The sequence below is a fragment of the Pongo pygmaeus genome, chromosome 22, assembly GCF_028885625.2.
Source record: "Pongo pygmaeus isolate AG05252 chromosome 22, NHGRI_mPonPyg2-v2.0_pri, whole genome shotgun sequence".
NCBI classification, from domain to species: domain Eukaryota; kingdom Metazoa; phylum Chordata; class Mammalia; order Primates; family Hominidae; genus Pongo; species Pongo pygmaeus.
The window spans coordinates 44,154,665-44,176,581 of record NC_072395.2 but is presented as its reverse complement, the minus strand read 5'-3'; the positions used below and the strand labels follow the sequence as shown (position 1 = coordinate 44,176,581).

The following is a 21,917-nucleotide window of genomic DNA, read 5'->3' as shown; positions in this document are numbered from 1 at the left end:
TTAACCTTATAAAATGATAATACTCTATTAATATATCAATTTCATCCATGAATGCTTCAACCCTTTCAGATATAGCCTCTCACTTGTCACTTCAGATTTACTGTTTTCTTCTTTTGTGATTTCTTTCATTCTCTTTAACCAGCCACCTGAGGCTTCATTTAACCTGAGGTCATTTAAAGTTTTATTTAAAGAAACTTCTGTTTGGAAACCAAGGTCAAGCACAGCAGAGGGATGTTCATTGCATGGCTTTCTGGTAAACTTTAAGTTAGCATGTTCCCTTTAACATTTTTAGAAACTGATACAAAAATTGCTCATGGGAAATCAAATTTGAAGCAGTTTTCTTTCCAGGAGGAAGGAAAGAGGGATGTATTTCAGCGAGGAAGGGGTTCACACATAGTTTCCACTATGTGAGTAATTTTAATTTTTTTATGCTACATGGTGGGCCCATGGGTGTTCATTATATTCTTTTCAAATATATGTTGTATATTGGAAATACTTTCTCGTACATATTAAAGAAAAGGCAGCCAACTGAAGTTTGGTTTCTGTTTTTCTGCCCTCCACTCGTTTTCAATAGATGTTTGGGAGTTAGGTCTCCACTGAATGAACTACCCACGTTTCTGCCCGTGAAGGGCTGGTCGGGGGCGCTTATGTAACATTGCTGGCCTTTTATATCTTTTAAGAGGCGCTGCTTTTTTGCCATGTGCTGTAGAAAATTATTTGACAGGCACTCACGCTTTGTGCAGGGTGACCAGGTTCATCTGTAAAATGGTTAAGACCTTTTCGAAATACATTGCCCCCAAAGGATGTGGTGGGGAGGGTGCTGGGATTCTGAGTGACAGCCGGCGAATGCCAGAGGGAAGAATTAAATTGGAGAGGGAGGCGGAGAGGAGGGAGGTGATAGTGGGAGGAGGAAGGGAGGAGCGACCAACCCTCTCCAACACACCCAAGTGACCAGATTCATCATAGCACGAAACTTCACAAGTTACACCCACTGCCTCCGCCAGCAGCCGGGGAAGGCTGCTTCTTCCTCATTTCTGTTACTGGAAGTTTGAGACATGTGAAGCCAGACGGGGAGAAACGTGCGCGCCTTGTTGAGCAGGGGTGAGCTTGAATTTTGAAATCGATTCTTTCCACCGGCGAATCTCTTTGTGTCGGGTGGTCAGGGGAGGCAGCCGAATGTGGCTCTGAACAAGGATAGGTGAGAGCCCCGAGCTGAGCTGTGCAGCTGGAGCGGGGGAACCGTGCGCCCCGGTGCCCCTTCCCAGAACGAGCAAGCGCGTCTCCAAGCTGCGCCCCGAGGCTCGGCGCGCGTTGCCGGCTGAGCTGCAGGGGACGCCGGCGACGTTGGTTCTGGCTCCAGGGTAAAGAGATTCGGGCTTTGAAAGCGTCATCTTTCCCCCTTGACTTCTGTAAGCGAGGATCATTGTATGGGATATGGGGTCGGGGAGGAGACTGCGGAATCACGTCACCCACCCAGGATGCGTCCTGCCCGGGGCTGTCCCGCTGCGCGTTGGGTAATTGCAGGTCAGTGCCATTGAAAAAGAACCCCATGACAGGCTTGGGAATCAAGTGAGAAAAAAGTTCCGAAGGAATATTCAGAAGCGGTGGCTCCCGACCGCACCTGGATGGGAGTTCTGGAGTGGGACATCGGAAGTCTCGGGGTTCTCATTAATTTTACATCTGATTAAATTAGTTCGGCTCTAGGTTCCTGGCTGTGGAGGTGTGATTTGTTTATCTGGATCATTTTTTTTTTATGTCTGTCTTTCTGTGAAAGCTAGCTTATCTTTGGATCGGTTGCCTAAGTCAATTTTGTGAGAGGAAGTTTGGGTGGAAGGTGGCGCTGGGGGCTGGGATCATTGCAAGTGGCAGTATGTCCCAGCAAAGGATAAACTTAGCTCAAATGAGGCTTCTCACAGACAGGCTTTAGGTTTTATTTCAACTCTGGAGCTGGTCAGTGGGCTTCCATTTGGCCTGTGTAGCTTTTGCTCAGTGTGTAGGGGTCAGAGGGAGGCTATTGGATTAACTGTTACCTGTTGCACTTATTTCGTACCTGATCAACAACTTAGTAATACACCAGCAGTTGGAGCTGGTTTTTTTGTTTTTTGTAAGCGAATCCTTCATGAGAATGTTTACAGAATCATCTTACTTTTAGGGGAAGAAATGAAGGTGAAAAATGTGTGGCTCCTGTTGTATTTATAGCAAGCCAAATGTTCTTTCCCGGGTCTGGGGTGGGGTACAATCAGGAAAATGTCAGTAGCTGATTTTATCATTTTTCTTATATCAAAGCGGAATTGGCTGACTCTCTCAGCATACCTTCCCTTGAACTTTGGGGGTCAGGAGGGAGGGTGCTGGGGCCGCAGTTCACTTAGCTTGCACTGACTCTCCCACTTCCTTGAAGTTAAAGATACAGATGGAGAGGAAATTACTTTTAAACCAAATCAGACGTGGCTTAGGGAAGAACAACAGGTTGCATGATCCAGGGCTAGAGCCCTGAGTTCTAGCTCATTTTGGGCTCAAGAAGGGACCCAGCAGCAGGTAGGTGTGAAACTGAGGCTGACATGAGGTCTGTGACCTACTCCCTCACACCCCTCCACCCCACAAGGAACCTTTAGTAACTCACTCAACAGGAAAGACAACCAAATTGGATCTCATGATACTGCTGGTGAAACTGACTAATAGACGGAGTTTTATGGAACAATAATTCTTAGCTACAGAAAGGGGAACTGCATTGTTCATAGAGCAAAGGTTTTTAGATATTGTCACATGTGACTGTTAGAAGATACCATCATGAGGACATTTGAAATTGGGGTTAATGCTACTATATGACTGTGTAGATGTGAGAGAAAGTGGCAATTTCTATATCATTATCTTTTCATATTGTCTCCCCACCTCTCCCAGTAAATAAGCTGGTTTGTCTCTGGTTGGTTATATTTTTAAATTTTATTCACTTATTTCTTCTTTTTAGAGATGGAGTCTTGCTCTGTTGCCCAGGCTAGACTGGAGCTCCTGGGTTCAAGTGATCCTCTTGCCCCAACCTCCTGTATAGCTAGGACTATAGGCGTGTGCCACCTTATCTGACTGTTTTTAAATTGTAAATTTGTTTCATAGATACCAGATCATTAAAATTGTTTGTTTTAATAACTAATTTTTACAGAAATTTTCCCATTTTATGTACAATTTAAAATTTTTTGGTATAATATTGAACATGCTGTCCTCGTAATATTTTTAAAGACTGTAGTATCTGTAGATATGTTTCCTTTTTCATTCATGGCGTTATTTGTACCTTTTCCCCATCAGTCTTGCTAATGTATTATCAGTTTTATTGGTCTTTTGGAAGAACCAACTTTGATTTTTGATGGTATCTTAATTGGAACACCAACAAAGGCCACCTCCTTTCTTGAGTTTATATTCATTTTTAAAATTCTGCCCAGTGGAACTCTGTCAAAAAAGGCCTTAAACAGCCTTTGAAAATTAGCAACTGAGTTCCTTGGCTGCAAGTAGGAGGACACCATGTATTTGTCTTTGTACCTTTGACATAGATTATGTTTTTTCAGTTTTATTAAAATATACTTTCTGTTTGTGAACACCACACACAGTGGACCAAATTGTTCCAAGGTGGGTTTTGTGTATTAATTGAGGCACACCCTGTGATATTGTTCTGGAAAAATGTAACTAGAATTTACATAAGACTTACTGGTAATTTAAAGTGAATTGTAGGTACTTTCAACCCACTTGACAATACAGATTTACCTTGTACGGTAGCAGAACAAATTTGCTGTAATGACTGGAGAAGACACTTCATTTTGGTTCATATTTAATGCATGAGTCTGAGCATTTTAAAGTTTTCTCAGAACAGATTCTTTCTGAGTATATCGGAAAGGATGCTGGAGTCAGAAAGACCTGGCTTTGAATTCTTGCTCTGCCACTTTTGACTGTGTGGCTTCAGGAAAATTGCCTAACCTCTCTGAACTTGTATTTCCCCAAATGTGATCTGGAAACTGATTGTGAAATTGCACTGTGAATTCAGCGTATAATGAGATTTCATTATGAATATTCATGTAAGGTTTCTATCCTTCGTTTGGCACAAAGTAGGCATTTAATAGTGACACTTAGTGTTTTCAGTGTAACGATTAGTATTTTCTGCCTCCTACCCTTTCTTGTCCTACCTCCAACCTTACCACTTCTCTCAATGGAAGGTGAAGGAAGGTGAAGTTACTGCCATAGAATAAAACAGAAACCACTTCCCCCACTTGTTCTCTCTTTATTATGGGCAAGATCCATATTTTCAGTATTTTAATCTTGTTTTCCTAGTTGATTATCTTACCATTTCTTCCCTCCAATTTTTATCTTACTTTCCCAGGGTTGTTTTTTTTTTCCTTTCAGTTTGTCTCATCTCCTGAGGATCTTACCCACTGCTCTGTTCTGTTATTTTTTTCTTTCCTTTTTTTTTTTTGCCTGCCTTTAGTGTAAAAATGAAATGAGTACAAAGCCCGAAACTTGGCAGCGACTGAGATGTAAGTTAGTGGGCTGCTTCTACGAAGGCTAAGTGTGTTAAATTTAGTTACTCAAGAATTTAACTTGGAAGCTGGTCATGTCGGTGTATGCCTGTAGTCCGAGCTACTCAGGAGGCTGAGATGGGAGGGTTCCTTGAGCCCAGGAGTTTGAGGCTGTCCTGGGCAACATAGTGAGACCCCATCTCTAAAAATTAAATTAAAACAGGAAAAGAATTAAACTTGAAGATAGATGATGCTGGTGACTGCCATAGCAGTTTCGTGCCACAGACCTTGGAGTACTTTTTCAGACCTTGGAGTTTCTAAGCACTTTCGGGGAAGTGTTGATTGTTTGATATTATGGTTGATGCTGTAACCAAAAAGGGACAATAAGAGCATAGGAAAGAGGAGCTTGACTGCTTGACTGGTTAATATTCCCCAACAAGGGAATGTAGCATTATTGAGTTTGCCCAACCCTGAGCCATTAGTTCTTCCTAGGGTCTCTCAGTTGACAAGGTCCTAGGGTATTAGGATCTTGTCCTATGTAATGGCATAATTACTTAGCATTTATTTATGCATCTAGTGTTGCAAGGGACTGGACTGGGGATGGAAAGGGATTGTGAGCTGGGAAAAGGCTTCATTTGCTTTATGGTGCTATGCTAAAGTCATTCTGCTTTGCTCAAGGAGTGAGTCTTGGTTTACATTTTGGGTAGTGAATCAGCTTCAAGTGTGGAGTTATTTTCAATGAAGACAGATTGACTAACTGCACCTGGTCTGGCCTGCCCGCTATGACCCGGTGGTGCTATGTTGTTCTAGCCAATGCTTTCATGAGAATAGAGAACAAGGAGGCGTAGTTTTCATGAGTATTTTGCAATACCCGCTTCTCCAGTTTATTTTGATGCCGTTGCTTGAAAACAAGTGTTAGCATGGCTTTCATTGGTAACAGTTTTAGGGAAGAGATCATCACTTTTGGAAAGTTTTGTTTCTTGAATGGTTCAGGGTGGATTGATTTGTGAGCTCTTGTACTGAATCGTAGAGCTTCCTCTAGTACCTTGCAGCCACGTGCTTCAGTGTTTCCATTAACTATGAGATTTTGGTGGGCAAGAATCTCTACAGTCAAGGTGCTTTCTACAAAGCTATAGATAACTAAGCCTGGTAAATGCTTCTTTATTAAAATATGAACTGCTTATCAAAATATCCATACTCTAACGTATTGAGTGTCTACAGCATGTAAGGTACTTTTCCTGTGTTATCACGTTAATGTTTCTAAGGATAATCTTGCAATCTCTAGAGGTATAGAAAAAAGAAGCACAAAACCCATTATTTTCTTATGTTGCTCTTATAGGTAGAATCACTGTGGACTGAGACCCACCTTTCTAGACCTGAAGCCCAGGAGAAGGAAGAGGAGGCTGGTTGGTACCATGGGGCATGATGCTCTGAATCCTAGTCTCTCACCTAGTATGTGAGCAGTCCCTGCAGATGGCACATTTGGAGATCTTGACAAAGCTTCTTCTGTTTCCAATGGGGTAAGTGTGGCGTTTGCAAAAGGCTGGGGAATGAGGATTGAAGCTTTTAAAGTCTTTATTATCTTGATCCTGCCCAAATCCACCTTTTTTGGGACAATAGAAAGTTCATTGTTTGTGACGATTGTTTTAGTGGTTAAAGGGTTGCTGAGTCTCCCCACTTGCAATCTGAGGCTTTGAAATGGGTTTCCTGGGAACCTTTCCCATTCCTCCTGGGTGGTTCCCATGGTTATTTTGTTTTGGAGTTGGCTGCGGGTAATCCTCTGTCTTTCTGACTTCTCTTTTGTCTGCCCCCATGATACTAGGAAAGGGGAAGAAGGAATTGATTTGGATGCAGCTGGGGAAACTTGGTATCAGCGTGCTGGTTTGGGGGCTCTTGGTTGTGGGTTCACATCACTTTTAACGAGACAGGGTAAGCATTGATGTAAACTGCTAAGTGGTTTTGTTCAAGTGGAATATTTCATGCGGCCTCCCTGCTGCGGTGAAACTGGATGTCTTTATTGCATGACAGGCTTGGGGCTTTCACAGAATGGATCAAATGGTCGCCGTGCAACGTTCGCAGTTACTCCAAGAGAAGAAATATGCTGCAAAGACACCCTCCCTATTTCCTCTATGTGGCACAGACCCCTTCTAGGGAACTCCAGCAGAAAGGGCTGTGCGTACTTCAGTTTCCCTTCTTCTAAGTGGGAACGGTCACGTTAGCCCATGCAGTCCCCGTTTACTTCCTAGGAGGAGAATGACGTAGACCAAAAGGGGCTTTCTAGCTATACGAAGTTGCTCTTGTTCTTTTCAACTTTGCCTTCCTCTCGTGGACAAACGCACCTCGACCTTGTTAGCAGGTGACATCGGGATGCATTATTTAACCTTTACCAGGTTTGGCTCCTATGTTGGTTAGTCCAGAAATTGAACACAATAGGAGACTGTGGACTTGAGAGAGAGCAAGAATCACAGGTGCTTCCTGAAGAATGCATGATTCCTGTAACTTTTAGAGTTTCCCACCCTGCATTCCGGGTCCTGCTTTGCAGATCTTGCTGTGACTTGTTCCTCCAGTCTTACCTGCTGCTCCGCTCTGCCTGCATCCAGACGCACAGCAGCATAGCCACTCCTTTCTCCGCACGTACACAGTGGCTTGGAGAAACCTTTCTTTCAAGGGCCGTCTGGACACGGAGCAGATAAGACCTCTGCATTGACCTGGAATATGTGCACCCTCCTCAGGGTTAGCCCTTGCTAGGGATGCCCTTGGGGTACAGGGACTCCCAGGTAGTTGGTTAAAGGGAATCCAGCCCCTAAGGGCACCCTCCAACAGAGAGCGGAGCCAAAGCACTCACTTTCCCTGTGACAATACAGACACATTGTATTATCATAATTAGGTTACATGCCTTTTTCAAGGGGTAAAAATAATCGTATAAATAATAATAGGCTGGGTGTGGTGGCTCACGCCCGTAATCCCAGCGTTTAGGGAGGCCGAGGTGGGCGGATTACTTGAGGTCAAGAGTTCAAGCCAGTCTGGCCAACATGGTGAAACCCTGTCTCTACTAAAATACAAAAATTAGCCGGGTGTGGTGGCGCATACCTGTAATCTCAGCTATGCGGGAGGCTGAGGCCGGAGAATCGCTTGAACCCAGGAGGTGGAGGTTGCAGTGAACTGAGATCGCACTACCGCACTCCAGCCTGGGCAATAGTGCAAGACTCTGTCTCAAAATAATAATAATAATAATAATAATAACAAGAACAATTAACCCTTTGGAGCACCGGCTGTCCACGTTCAGCCCCTATCCCTTTGGGTCCCCTTCACCTGTCTAGTAAATTATCTCTCCCTGAGTGCTTTCGCTCCTGCTCTCTTTGGTGGAGAGTGCCTTTAGGGGCTGGATTCCCTTTGGCCAACTACCTGGTAGTCTCTATACCCCCAGGGCATCCCTAGCAAGGGCTAACCCTGAGAAGGGTGCACATATTCCAGGCCAAGGCTGAGGTCTTATCTGCCCTGGGTCTAGAGTGCCCCCAGGGCTTCCTTCCCTTCAAGATCTCCCCTACCTACTTTCTGGTTTTCTCTGAAAACACTTCCTAATCAAAAATGTATACATGACTTCTAACCTCTGGCCTAAGTAACCTGTTCAAAGCAATAGCATTGGAAAGTGAAGTACCGGGATTTGAACCAGGCAGCCTGGCCTACGGAGTCCAGTCTCTTGATCACTGTGCTATTGTGTGTTCCTCCAGGGTGGGCTGCTTGGATCTGTTTATACTTGCCCCAGCATGGCTATGGTGACTGCCATGGCGTGCCTAGTACATGTTAGCTGAACGAGTGGCCACACAGCCCGCCAGAGTCAGCTTTCCTGAGTCCTCTCTCAGGGCACCTGTCCTTGTTGGTTACCCCCATTGGCCTCCTGCCTGCTCTCTGCTGATTCAGATTTTACCTCTCCTTCAGGGTCAGTTCAAGTCCACCTCCTCCCGGCTGTCTTTCTGGACTGCCCCAGCCACTGCGATTTTTGCCCCTTGGAACCAGTGTTCCTTCTCAAATGATGCTACTCTTCCGAGCTCTCCCCGAAGTAGGATGATGAGTCCCTGAGAGCTGTGATTGTGCCCTGTGCCACAGTGTTGAGGGATTCTTTTTGGGATTAAAACCTGGTCAGAGCTGTCCAAAGAAATGTCAACGTTGCTTCCAGGTTCTGTGAGCAAAGGAAAATAATGAGGTTAAAGAGCAAAACTTAAAAAAAAAAAAAAAAGCAAGGGGCAATTCTAAAAATTGTTAGCCCATTTCTGTGTGAGCCTGTGTGTGTATTTTCACACTGCAGCTGCTCAAGTTGAGTCATAGAATGGATGTGTCATCTCTTGGCTTCAGGCACAGTGGCTAGCCCATCTTCCCCCTGGAGGGAGTTTAAGCACTTTTATGGGATGAATAATGTGGATTCTCCCCCAATACTTGGGATGTAGTTCAACAGATTTCATGCAAATGGTGGGTGAAACATGTCAAATATCTTTTGTCCCCATTCGAAAGATAACAGAAATATGTCCCAGCAGAGTCAGTGTGCTGAGTCTTAGCTGATGGCCGGCCGAATGCTCCCCAATGGCGTCTCTCTTCACTTGTGCTGTCTTGGACATCTTCTGCCTCCTGGGTGCGCCCCCCCATTGTAAGGCTATGGAAGGAGGGCTAAGGCTGGAAAGGAAGATGCAAACATTGAGCACCTACTGTGTGCCTGGCATTCTTCTGCTTTGTGATCTCTAACAGAATACATGATTGCACCTCATAGCCCCTCTGGGCCTGTGCGTATTCTCATCTCCAAGTCTACTTGGTGGAACCTAGGTAGCTTGACTAAAAGCACTATTGTGGCAGTGACCCTGGAATTGAACTGTGTTTTATCTGATTTCTAAACTCGTGACTGTTCCCACACATCTTGACCTCCGGTTGTGAATATAAACAGAGACATTTAGATGAGGATGTCTAATGGTCATATTAACTCTAGAATTTGGAGACTCTTGAGTTTATTTCTTTTTTTTTTTTTTTTTTTTTTTTTTTTTTGAGACAGAGTCTTGCTCTGTCATCCAGGCTGGAGTGCAGTGGTGTGATCTCGGCTCACTGCAACCTCCGCCTCCCAGGTTCAAGCAATTCTCCCGCTTCAGCCTCCCAAGAAGCTGGGATTACAGGTGTGCACCACCATGCCCAGCTTATTTTTGTATTTTTAATACAGACAGGGTTTCACCATGTTGGCCAGGATGGTCTTGAACTCCTGACCTCAGGTGATCCACCCGCCTCGGCCTCCCAAAGTGCTGGGATTACAAGCATGAGCCACCGCACCTGGCTTGAGTTTATTTCTGATCTAAATCTTTTCTACGTTAGCCAGTTCCTCCTAGCATTTCACTGTTCATGAACTTGTTGAAGTCATTATTGTCTGAAATACTATGTTTAGGTTTAATTTTGTGGAGGGTGGGGGGGTGGTCAGGTAATTTTTTAAAAGCTGCAAAATTAGGGATCTCATTTTATTTTTAGATGCTCATCCACAGGTGAAACGTATCAGGCTGGTTCTTTGAACACCCTCAGGAAAGTTAAAGAGATGGATGCTTCTCTTTAGGAACCAGGAACCTCTCCGGTTAGACAGAGGACTCTTTTTTCACTGTCTTGTTTTGTGGCACAAACGGCCTGGGATGTCGATGCCTTGGGTCTGATGCAAGATACCCTGGAGGCTTCCCTGGCCTGTCCTTCTCCTGCCCATGTCGCGTAAACATTGGCATGGCAGGGACAGATGGCCACTCCAGGAACTCCTTGGATGTCACATTTGGTTGCCTGGGTGGGGGGTCGGGTGGTTGCAGCCAGTCTCCACTGGGGGGAGGAGAGGCTGACTGGGAAATACTCCCGTGGCAGTGGGTAAACACGAGCTCACCTCCGGAAAGGCTGGGCGCCCTGGTACGTGTGCAGGCTGGGGTGGTAATGGAGTCAGATGCACATAAGTGTGTTTAGCTTGGGAAGGAGCCAGTCTGCTCAAAGCACACAGCCTTTTCTCTCTGCTCCTAATTGATGCTCAGCAGAGTTCGGTTTGCTTATGGGGATGGGAATGAACCGTGTGGGGACTATGAAGGGAGGGATGGGCTGCAGATAACTACTTTCAGAGCTAGAAAAAAATTCTTTTCAGAGGCCTGGGTTAGCTTTACTGGAGGCTCAGGTGAAGGTACCTGAAATCCCTGGAGAGTCAAGGTAGAGCAGTTAGGTGCCCTTATCAGTGGGATTTTTTTGCTGATCAAACAGCATCAATATGTGTAACGAGGACTGAAGCATTGATGAAGAACAGCTGAGTGCAGTGTTTCCTGCATAAAATCCCATCGATTCTGGAGGCTGAGCAGGAGGAGAATCCCTTGAGCCAAGGAGTTTGAGGCTGCAGTGAGTCAGAACCACACCATTGCACTACAGCCTGGGCAACAGAGTGAGATCCCAAGTCAAAAAAAAAAAAAGGGGGTGGTGAGGATAATAAAGAAACAGCACCCAGGTGGGGAGGGCTGGAGGCAGCAGAATCCCTCTTCAAAGAAAGCACAAGAGTTGACATTAAGTGAACATAAAATGGGTTTTTCGTGGTTTCAGCTTTAGAATGGAACACTAGGGGCTGTTGCAATTGCCTGCATGCAAACCAAGCGTGGGGTTGAATCGAAGTGGAAAAGCCTATAGCCATAAGCGTTGATAGGAAGCGTTTCCGATTCTCACCTCTACGTAGTAACTGTTGCTGTTTATCTTTCTAATATATTTGCAGAAGTCTCAACAAGCCAAGGTAAGGTAATGTATTCAGGTTAGGAGAGCGACATCTAGTTACTATGCTTCATATTAATTTTTTTGGGGGGAGGGTGGTATGGTTAGCTCATTTATTCATTCTTTCAACAAATCATTTGTTGGGTAGCTATGAATGTCATCTTTGGGATACAGTGTATAATATCATCTTTGGGATACAGCGTAGCTTACAGTGTAGAAGGGAAGAAAAGATATACCATCAAGAATTCATAAGTGTTCAGGCCAGGCGTGATGGCCCATGCACATAGTCCCAGCACTTTGGGAGGCTGAAGTGGGAAGATCACTTTGAGCCTAGAGATTCGAGACCAGCCTGGGCGATAAAGTGAGGCCTCGTCTCTACAAGAAAATAAAAAACTTAGCCAGGGTGTGGTGGTGCATGCCTGTGGTCCCAGCTATGCAGGAAGCTGAGGCAGGAGGATTGCTTGAGCCCATAAGGTTGAGGCTGCAGTGAGCCATGTTTGCGCCACTGCACTCCAGCCTGGGAGACAGAGCCAGACCCTGTCTCAAAAGAAAAAACAAAAAGAGAGTTCATGTAAGGGTTCAAATGAGAGGTATAAACTAGAAGTTTGATAAATTTGAAGAGTCAGGACATTTAATCTTCAAAGTAATCCAATGAGCTATTATCATTCCAGTTTTACTGCTGAAAAAAACGGAGGTGGAGAGAAGTGCCTCAACTAGGCTCAGCAGCCCCCTGGCGGACAAACCACACCTACCCAGATCCTCAGCCCTCTGGGCAGCCGAGAAACCCCAGCCTCTGTGGTCCTGATTTCCCTGTGTTGGTAGCTCAAGCAGTGAACAGTGCATCTACAATCTTTAATTCATTTATTTATTTAAAATAAAAATTGCTTTTGAGAGATGGGGTCTTACCATGTTGCCCAGGCTGGCCTTGAAATCCTGGCCTCAAGCAATCCTCCTGCCTCAGCCTCCTGAGTGGCTGGGACTGCAGTCACACATTGCCATGCCTGGTTTATTTTGTTCTTTTTAAGAGTTGGGACAGAAAACCAATGTGGACTCGTAGTATTTCTGCTTCACCTTTCTCAATATTTAGAGGAATCTAGTTTGCGCAGATGTCTGATGAGCCATTTAGTCGTGAAGAGCTCTAACCAACAGACTTTTTTTTGTAGGTCATTGGAGGGTGATTTTAATGATCACATACATAGTGTGAATGTGAGTGTGGGCGTTTTATCGCGAGTTCCCTGATGGTGGTTTGAGCATTTTCTCTGGGTGGTTCCAGTGGCAGTGTTGATACTGCTAGAAATGGTTCCTGCTCAGGGCACAGTGATTTTTCTCTTTTGATGAAAAAAAAAAAGTTTTTTTTGAGTGAGGTGAGTGAGGGTATTTCTGGTAAGCTCAGTCATGTATGTTTAAACAAAATGATTATCATTATTTGCTAGTTAGTATTTCATTAATATGAAATATGAGAGGGTGAGCACTGGGCTAGAAAGAGGTCAGGAGACCGAAGTTCTTATCCTAGGCTCTTCCTGATTCTTCAACCTTAGTTGAGCCGGTTGCTCAGGGCTGTGAGTTGCATTCTTAGGTTCCTTGAGATGTATAGAAGTTTCTCTCTGTATAGTTGGCAAAGCCTGTAATATGGATATTATGTACCAAGACTCAACTGTTAGCTTGATAGTGCTGCATTATTTATTTACACATTATTTATTTGTTTCTTTCAGTCTCAGATGCTGTGGCTGGATTTTATGTTTTTGGTATTGTATTTTAAAATACCGTGTTAACTTCTGGTTGTTTCCTTTTCTTTCTTTCCTTTTTACTCCAGGAGTAGGGGGTTTCGTGTAGGATGAAAATCAAAACTAAAGAAAAAATAGGATCTGGAAGTAATTTTGAGAGCAGAAAAATTAAACAAAATGGGAAAATATACCATTTTGTTACTAGCCAGGTGAAGAGAACACAGGAGTATGTACGTGCTTTTTCTCAGTAATTGGATATGTTAGACACGGATTATGTTTTCACTGGGACCTTGTAGTTAAAAGAAAGCAAAAAGCAGATCTGGATGTTCAATATTTCCCTTTTCTCAAGAGTACATGAAGTTGGTATTGAAATGCGAGTTGCCTGCCTCTTATTTCCATCGTTTGAAATCAGACTGAAATCCTGCACGTGGGACCCTCATTCTGTGACCCCCTCTGTGTATCCGCCAGGCTTCCTCGCCAGCCCTCTTTTTGACTCACAAATGGCAGTGGGGTGTGAGTGCCCAGGAATACTTAGAGTGGTAAATACAGGATTTGGGAAATTTATCTGCAGAATGTCAGCCCTCAGTGGGAAAATAGTGCTGTCCAGTGGAAGGCCTGGTCAAATGCCTTTTGCTTGGATGTTTCAAGCTGGTGTGGTGTAGCCGGAGATTCCCAGTCCTCAGGAGTGTGGTAGGGTAGGCTCTGTCCTACCAGGAATGCATTTGGATTTTAGAGATAGTTGAGAAGTAGTTTCTTTTGGAATAACATTTAAGACACGCTTGGGTTCTGGGACATCCTCCTTCCTCATTTTTCCCTTGGGGGTCATTGTGGCTGGTTGGGCCTATGGGCCTGCAGGCTGTGTTTGATGTGATGAGCTCCCCTTTTCCAAGGGATGAACCTATCTGCCTTGAGATGCCTACAGTTTTGCAACTTTGGTTTAATAATTATATATGGATTTTGAGACATAATTGGTGGGATGGATGCTTACTTTCATAATTCATTTCTACTCCTGTGTCCAGAAATTTGTAGGCATCTTTGTTTTAAAGTTTGTCATCATCTTCGTTGACTGCTTGGTTGCATCTTTGAAATGCATTCAACCCAGCATTTTTTTTTTTTTTTTTTTTTAGCACTGGCTCTGTATGTCAGAACAGTGGATCCCTTAGAGAACACATGGGCTGGTAGTGCCAGTTGGGAAAACACAGCCTAAGTGTAATGGAATCTATAGCGAAGTTCAACAGACATGTTTATTTAATAGGGACAAAAGAAAATGTTAAAATCACATTTTACCTTTCCGAGTTTATAAATCCATCTGAAGTGCTTGAAAAAAAATCACAGTATTAGAAATGGATGCATGTACATATAAAACTAACACTAGACTTCTTTGCCAAATTTAACTTCTCAAAAGTGTTCTTAGAAAGAGGGACTTTCTTGGAGAGTATGAAGTCTATTTTGTCTCTAACTCACTAAGGTCATTCTTTTCATTTCTCTTTCGGTGTGTCTCCCCACACCAAACTGCTATTAAAAACACACAGAGGACCTTGGGAGGCTGAGGCAGGTAGATCACTTGAGGTCAGGAGTTGGAGACCAGCCTGGCCAACATGGTGAAACCCCGTCTCTACAAAAATACAAAAATTAGCCAGGCATGGTGGCGCACGCCTGTAATCCCAGCTACTTGGGAGGCTGAGGCACGAGAATCACTTGAGCCTGGGATGGGGAGGTTGCAGTGAGCTGAGATTGCACCACTGTACTCCAGCCTGGGCAACAGAGGGAAACTCTGTCCCCCAAAAAGAAAAACAAAAACAAACAAAAAATACAAAGAACCATGCAAAAAAATAAAAACAACCCTGCACACGGATGTTTATGGCAGGTTTATTGGAAACTTGGAAACGACCAAGATGCCCTTCAGTAAGTGAATGTATAAACTGTGGTACATCCAGATAATGGAATATTATTCAGCACTGAAAAGAAATGAGCTAGTCATGAAAGAACATGGAAGAACCATCAAGGTGGTTGCCAGGGGCTAGGGAGGAGAGATGGATGAACAGGCGGGGCACACAGGACTGGTGCTCCCAGGGTGGTGAAACTACTCTGTATGAGACTATGATGGTAGATACATGTCATTATACATTCATCCAAAGCCATGGAAGCTACAGCTCCAAGACTGAACCCTAATGTAAACTATGGACTTCGGATAATAATGATGTGTCAATATATGTTTATTGATTGCAACAAACGGACCATTCTGTTGAAAGATGTTGGTAGTGGGGGACGCTGTGCATGTGGGGCAGGAGGTATACAGGAAATCTCTGTGCTTTCTGCGTAATTTTGCCATGAACCTTAAACTGCTCTATAAAATGGTTTTATGAAACAGCAACAACATTCAAACCAAAGTTGAGGAGACACAGCACTGCATTCTCCTCATGACATCTAGTAAAGTGTCTTTTGACCTATAGTACTTCTTGAAGTTCTTTGCAGCCCGTCGGCTTGGGCAGCAGTCACTGGGCAGCAGGGGGGAATCCCTCATCAAGCAGGAGGCTCTGATACTCTAAGAATGGGATTTTCCCTGGCGGCTTCATAGCTGTGAAAGCACTGACTTCACGTTCCCGTTTTCTTCCTTCTGGCCATGTGCTGCGCTGTGGACACAAAGGATGCATTTTCTGGTGAGCTGATTCATATGGTAGATGCCGTGTTAGCCATGCTTTCCTGCATCAAGGATGGTTACGGAGAGCAGGGATTTCGTCGTATTTGAAAGTACTGTGACCTGGGGACCAGAAATGGTCAAATCCTGCCTCATTCTTATCACCCTTCCCACAAGGAGTCGCCAGGACTGTGTGCACAGGCACCTTAGCACGAAAGTGAGCAATTATGAGGCTTTTTCTGGAAGCCAACCTCGAGTGTTTCTCCTTGTGGGTTGTCTGACTTTTGGAGTCAGCGTCTGTGTGTTCACTGCGTTCACATGCTCAGTTGCAGGTAGTAAGGAGACAATAGGGCAGAAGGCTGGGAAGCATCCTTACCCTCAGGGAGCTGACATTCTGGATACAGACAATATCAAGAGATGTTGTCCCTGCGTATCTGTGGGGGATTGGTTCCAGGACGTCCCCTCCCTGCCCTGAGGACACCAAAATCCATAGATGCTTAATCTTTTATGGAAAATGGCATAGCATTTGCATATAATTTAGGCACATCCTTCCACACATTTAAAATCATCTCCAGATACCTAAAACAAAATAAATGCTAGGTAATTGTTGTTATACTGTATTGTTTAGGGAATGATGACAAGAAAAAAAGTCTGGGCTGGGCATGGTAGCTCACACCTGTAATTCCAGCACTTTGGGAGGCCAAGGCAGGAATATCACATGAGCCTGGGAGTTCGAGACCAGTCTGAGCAACATAGCAAGGCCCCATCTCTACAAAAAATAGAAAAATTCACCACAGGTTCTCACTCATAAGTGGGAGCTGATCAATGAGAACACATGGACACAGGGAGGGGAACATCACACACCTGGGCCTGTCGGCGGGGTGGGGCTCAAGGGGAGGGAGAGCATTAGGACAAATACCTAATGCATGCAGGGCTTAAAACCTAGATGACAGTTTGATCGGTGCAGCAAACCACCATGGCACGTGTATACCTGTGTAACCAACCTGCACGTTCTGCACATGTATCCCAAAACTTAGAGTAAAATTAAAAACAAAAATTAGCCAGGCATGGTCCCTTGTGCCTGTGTTCCCAGCTACTCAGGAGGCTGAGGTGGGAGGATCATGTGAGCCTAGGAAGCTGAGGCTGCAGTAAGCCGTGATTGTGCTGCTGCTTTCCAGCCTGGGCGACAGAGTGACACCTTGTCTCAAAAAATAAAATAAAATATGTACATGTTAAGTACAGGCACAATCATTTCTTGATTTATTTTGAATATTTTTGATCTACGGTTGGTTGAGTCCATGGATATGGAAGCCATGGATACTGAACCCGTGGATAGGGAATGGCGACTGTAGTTACAACATGTACCATGTGGGAAGGTGATTGTTACAGTGGAGAACCTTGAAGCAAGGAAGTGTTGGGTGTTTGAGCTTTTGAACATAGGGGAGTTAGGAAGACCCCACTGCATGGGTGACATTGGAGCCAAGATGGCAAAGGGTTGAGGAAGCGAGCCCTGTGCTGACAGAGGGAGCATCGAGGCAGAGGGCAGAGGGCTGGGATGGGCATGTTGGAAGTTTGGGTGGAAAGAGCAAAGTGAGAGAGCCAAGGAGATGCAGACAGAGGAGGGTTGTCAGGGCAGGGTCTGCAGGACTGCTGGTGAGATGGGAAGCCTTTGAGGGTTGTGGGTAGGACTAGGGAGACATGGTCTGGTTTAGGTCCATAGGTTCTCCCTGACGGCTGCGTTGGGAGGAGACTACGCACCATTTCATGTGAACCATAGGTTCTCAGTAAGCCTGTGTTTGGGCATCCATTAGACTTTGTTATTGCTCACACAGTCTGGATCCCACTGGTGCAGGGTGGTGGTGGGGTGGTCTTTATTTTTGCAACTTCTCTAGGCACAAGTCTCTTTTCTTCTCTTCTCTTCTCTTTCCTTTTTTTTTTGAGATGGCGGCGTTTCACTCTGTTGCCCAGGCTGGAGTGCAGTGATGCAATCTCAGCTCACTGCAACCTCTGCCTCTCCTGGGTTCAAGCGATTCTCGTGCCTCAGCCTCCTAAGTAGCTGGGATCACTAAGTAGCTGTGCATCACCACACCAGGCTAATTTTTTCTATTTTAGTAGAGACGGGTTTTGCCATGTTGGCCAGGTTGGTCTCGAACTCCTGACCTCAAATGATCTGCCCACCTCGGCCTCCCAATGTGCTGAGATTACAAGCATGAGCCACCGCACCCAGCCCACAGATCTCTTTCTTTACAGAAGATGAGGAAAGGGACTTTTTATCCTATGAGGGTACTTAGCTGATGAATTCTAGAATGAGTTCAAGCGTGGCTAAAAAATGCTTGAAGATAATTTCGGGTTCTCTGCAGCCCAATGTTTCATTTACCTTCGAAACAGAAAGCTCCTCCTCCCTGCACGTGCTCTGTGTTGCCCTCTTGCCTTGCCCGTGAGCAGATTCGACCCTCTTTTCCACTGATCACTTCCCTTTTTGGTTCAGGCTGCTCCTCTGGGGTTTTAGCTCTGAAATAAGTGAACCATTTGTCATATCTGCTTCCTTCTCACTGGAGCCGCATGTTAAATCACGGCCAGAACACATCTGTCAGATCTCTGAGCTTTTCAAAAATGCAAACCTGAACGTTTTGGCATATGACCCTGTTAGCCTGTTTTAAGTGGCGTGTGGTAAACTTGCCCACAGATGTTAGTATACCCGTCTACTTTGAACAAAATAATAATAACTTTCACATCTGGTCCTCTTTTCATCTAGGGATCTTAAAACCCCAAGTGCATATTAATTAAACCTCACATCACTGGAAGGTAGGGAAGGGATGGAGGGCAATCGCTTTAATCACCACTGCAAGAAACTTAGAGGGATTGCCCCTGGGTAACAAATGCCTTTCATCTAGCATCTTAAATACTTCCCGAGTATTACCTGGTGGGAAATGTATGATCACGCACATCTGCAGGGCGTGGGGAATACCCTGAGATACTAGGGACTTGCCCTATCTTTTTGTTGTTGTCATTGCAGAAGCCTTCTTTCTTTCCAGTTCATGGGCTTTTACCACTTAATATGGATTATTTGGAGTCTGATGGTGTGCACTGAAGGATGGTATCGTTAACTGGTAAAGCTGTTTGGTTTTCTTTCCATCTTTTTAGTTTGGTATACAGATAGGCAGGAAGTTCCTTTGAAAATTTCAGCTGCCTTCCAAGCTGGTCATTGGGAATTCTCCATGAATGGCATGGTACATCCCCTTCCCTCTAAGAGTCTCTTCCCAGAAAGTCTCTCAGGTGAGCTGGGACAACAGAAAGATAGGAGAGGAACATGACTTTGATCAGAGGACAGAGTGGCAGCTGCTGAAGTCCATTCCTCGAGAATGGGTTGTTCTATAAGAAAAATGGAACAAAACAAAATCAGGAAATGGTATGGTTATGTCATTAATAGGTGAGGAATTCAGCTGCTCACCTGCGGGAGGGGAGTTCGGGTCTCGCTGGGGTCAGGGTGTTTAGATGCACAACAGTTGTTCTCCAGGGGTACTCTGCCTGACAGTGGAAAAGCAGAGGCCTCAGCAGGGTCTGGAGGGTCTGGAGGGCGTGAGATACACGGTTGGTTTGCAAAGGGATGCGCTTCTTCAATTTTAAATGGAAAGTCTTTAGCTCCATTTTAAACAATTTCTAAATGCCAGTGTGTAGTATATCTACTGCTTTTATTCACAGTTACATATGAAAGTAAACAGTAAAGGGTAAAAATATTGAAAAGTATGGGTTCTTCAATGCCCCCTCTGTGTGACACCTCTTAACTCACTGATAGCTGGTTTCTTTCCAGCTTTATGACTTAAAAGGTAGAAACATATCTATGTTTCCCCAGATACATGATGAATATTTATGTTATTTTAGATGAACATTCTTCTGAATACATTCTTTTATTTATTTATTTATTTTTTATTTATTTATTTATTTTTTTGAGACACAGTCTTGCTCTGTCACCCAGGCTGGAGTGCAGTGGTGCCATCTTGGCTCACTGCAACCTCTGCATCCCAGGTTCAAATGTTTTTCTTGCCTCAGCCTCCCGAGTAGCTGGGATTACAGGTGAGCGCCACTACACCTGGCTAATTTTTTTATTTTTAGTAAAGACAGAGTTTTGCCATGTTGTCCAGGCTGGTCTCGAACTCCTGACCTCAAGTGATCCACCTGCCTCGGCCTCCCAAAGTGCTGGGATTATAGGCATGAGCCACCGCACCTGGCCCCTTCTGAATAAATTCTAAAAACATACTCTATGAGAATGTATCTTTCCATGATTCTTCTCTAGTAGTATGAAACTAAAAACTAATTTTTTTTTTTTTTGAGACAGGGCCTCCCTCTGTCACCCAGGCTAGAGTGCAGTGGCGTGATTGATCACAGCTTACCGCACCTCAATCTCTTAGTCTCAAGTGGTCTTCCTACCTCTGCCTCTCGAGTAGGTGGGACTACAGGTGCACACCACCATTCCTGGCTAATTTTTGTATTTTTTTTGTAGAGATGGAGTCTTGCCATGTTGTCCAGGCTGGTCTCAAACTTCTGGGCTCAAGTGAACTGCCTGCCTCGGCCTCCCAAAGTGCTGGGATTACAGGTGTGAGCCACCGCACCTAGCCTGTAAAAAAATACTTATGTTCTTTCCTTTGGTTATTACAGTGTTGGTGTACTCATTGTTTACCCTCGTGGCCCTACTGAGGGATGCTGGTGTGGAGTAGGTATTCACCATTTCCCTGTACTTTGGGAGCAGTACAGGGAAACATTACCAAAATATTTCTTAAATATTTTTGAAATATTTAAAGAAATGACTTTGTTGTTTGGAAACCAAATCAAGCCAAAATCTTTGTCTCCAGCCTGAATGTCACATATTCTAGTTGGGCAGTTAATCTCTTTGCTTTTGGCAATGTTAGGGGCCCTGTGGATGGAATCCTAGAATTCAGAGGTAGGCTAGAGGCAGCTGTCTGAAAGGTACAGGCAGAAAAGATGGCTGAGAGCAGCACCGTGGGAATAAAAATCACGAGCTCCATCACTTATAGGCTGTGTGGCCTTGAATAAGTTGCCTAAGCTCTCTGTGCTTTGGATTCTTCATTTATAAATGGGGATAAGTACTTTCCTGATAGAATTGTTAGAAAATTAAGAAACTTCTTCAGCGTCTGACTTATAGTAGGTCCTCTACAAGTGTCAATTACTATTACTGTTGTTATCACCATCATGGACAGCATCCCTCTGCCCATAAACAGGCACCAAATGAATTTTTTTTTTTTTTTGAGGCAGAGTTTCTCTCCGTCGCCCAGGCTGAAGTGCAGTGGTGCCATCTAAGCTCACTGTAACCTCCGCCTCCCAGGTTCAAGTGATTCTCCTTTACAGTATCCACCCACAGTCTGTCCACTGAATTGAGTTATTGTTGAACGTTAGGTCCCAAACGCAGTGAATTAAACTTATCCACGCACGCAGTCGTGGTTCTGTTTTTAAGGGGGTCAAGCAGCCATTACTGTACCCACCATTACAGTATCATTCAGAATAGTTTCACTGCCCTAAAATCCTCTGGGCTCCACCAATTCTTCCCTTTTCTTGCTAATTCCAGGAAGTCACTGATTTTTTTTTTTTTTTTTTCTGAGACAGGGTCTTGCTCCATTGCCCAGGCTGGAATGAAGTGGTGTGATCATAGCTCACTATAGCCTTGAACTCCTGGGTTCCAGTGATCCTCCCACCTCAGCCACCTGAGGAGCTGGGACTACAAGCACACACCACCACACCCAGCTAATTTTCAAATTTTTGTTTTTTTCTTTTTTGAGACAGAGTCTCACTCTGTCACCCAGACTGGAGTTCAATGGTGCAATCCCGGTTCACTGCAACCTCTGCCTCCCAGGCTCTAGCGATTCTCCTGCCTTAGCCTCCCAAGTAGCTGGGATTACAGGCCTGCGCCACCACGCCCAGGTAATTTTTTTATTTTTAGTAGAGACGGGGTTTTGTCATGTTGGCCAGGCTGGTCTCAAACTCCTGACCTCTGGTGATCCACCCGCCTTGGCCTCCCAAAGTGCTGGGGTTACAGGCGTGAGCCATCACGCCCGGCCTAATTTTTAAATTTTTTATAGAGACGATGTTTTACCTTGTTGCCCAGGTTGGTCTTGAACTCCAGGGCTGAAGTGATTCGCCCATGTTGGCCTCCCAAAGTGCTGGGATTACAGGCATGAGCCACTCGCCTGGCCTACCACTGATGTCTCTAAATAGTTTTGTTTTTTCTAGAATGTCATATACTTGGAATCCTACAATGTGTAGTCTTTTCAGACTGGCTTAGCACCACTTTTTTATGACTCC

The 21,917-nt window shown here is 44.7% G+C and overlaps 1 protein-coding gene across 11 annotated transcripts in view; it reads left to right on the top strand.

Moving 5' to 3' along the window:
* The window catches only part of TIAM1 (TIAM Rac1 associated GEF 1), a 485,833-nt gene that overhangs the window by 257,903 nt on the left and 206,013 nt on the right, over positions 1-21,917 (top strand). For 10 of the 11 annotated variants that reach the window (XM_054468477.2, XM_054468475.2, XM_054468478.2 and 7 more), the window contains one exon: positions 5,836-6,016. The gene's annotated coding sequence lies outside the window, so the exon portion shown is untranslated. Of the gene's footprint in view, positions 1-959; positions 1,102-5,835; positions 6,017-21,917 lie in introns of those variants that run through there. The other variant, XM_054468476.2, reaches the window with a different exon arrangement.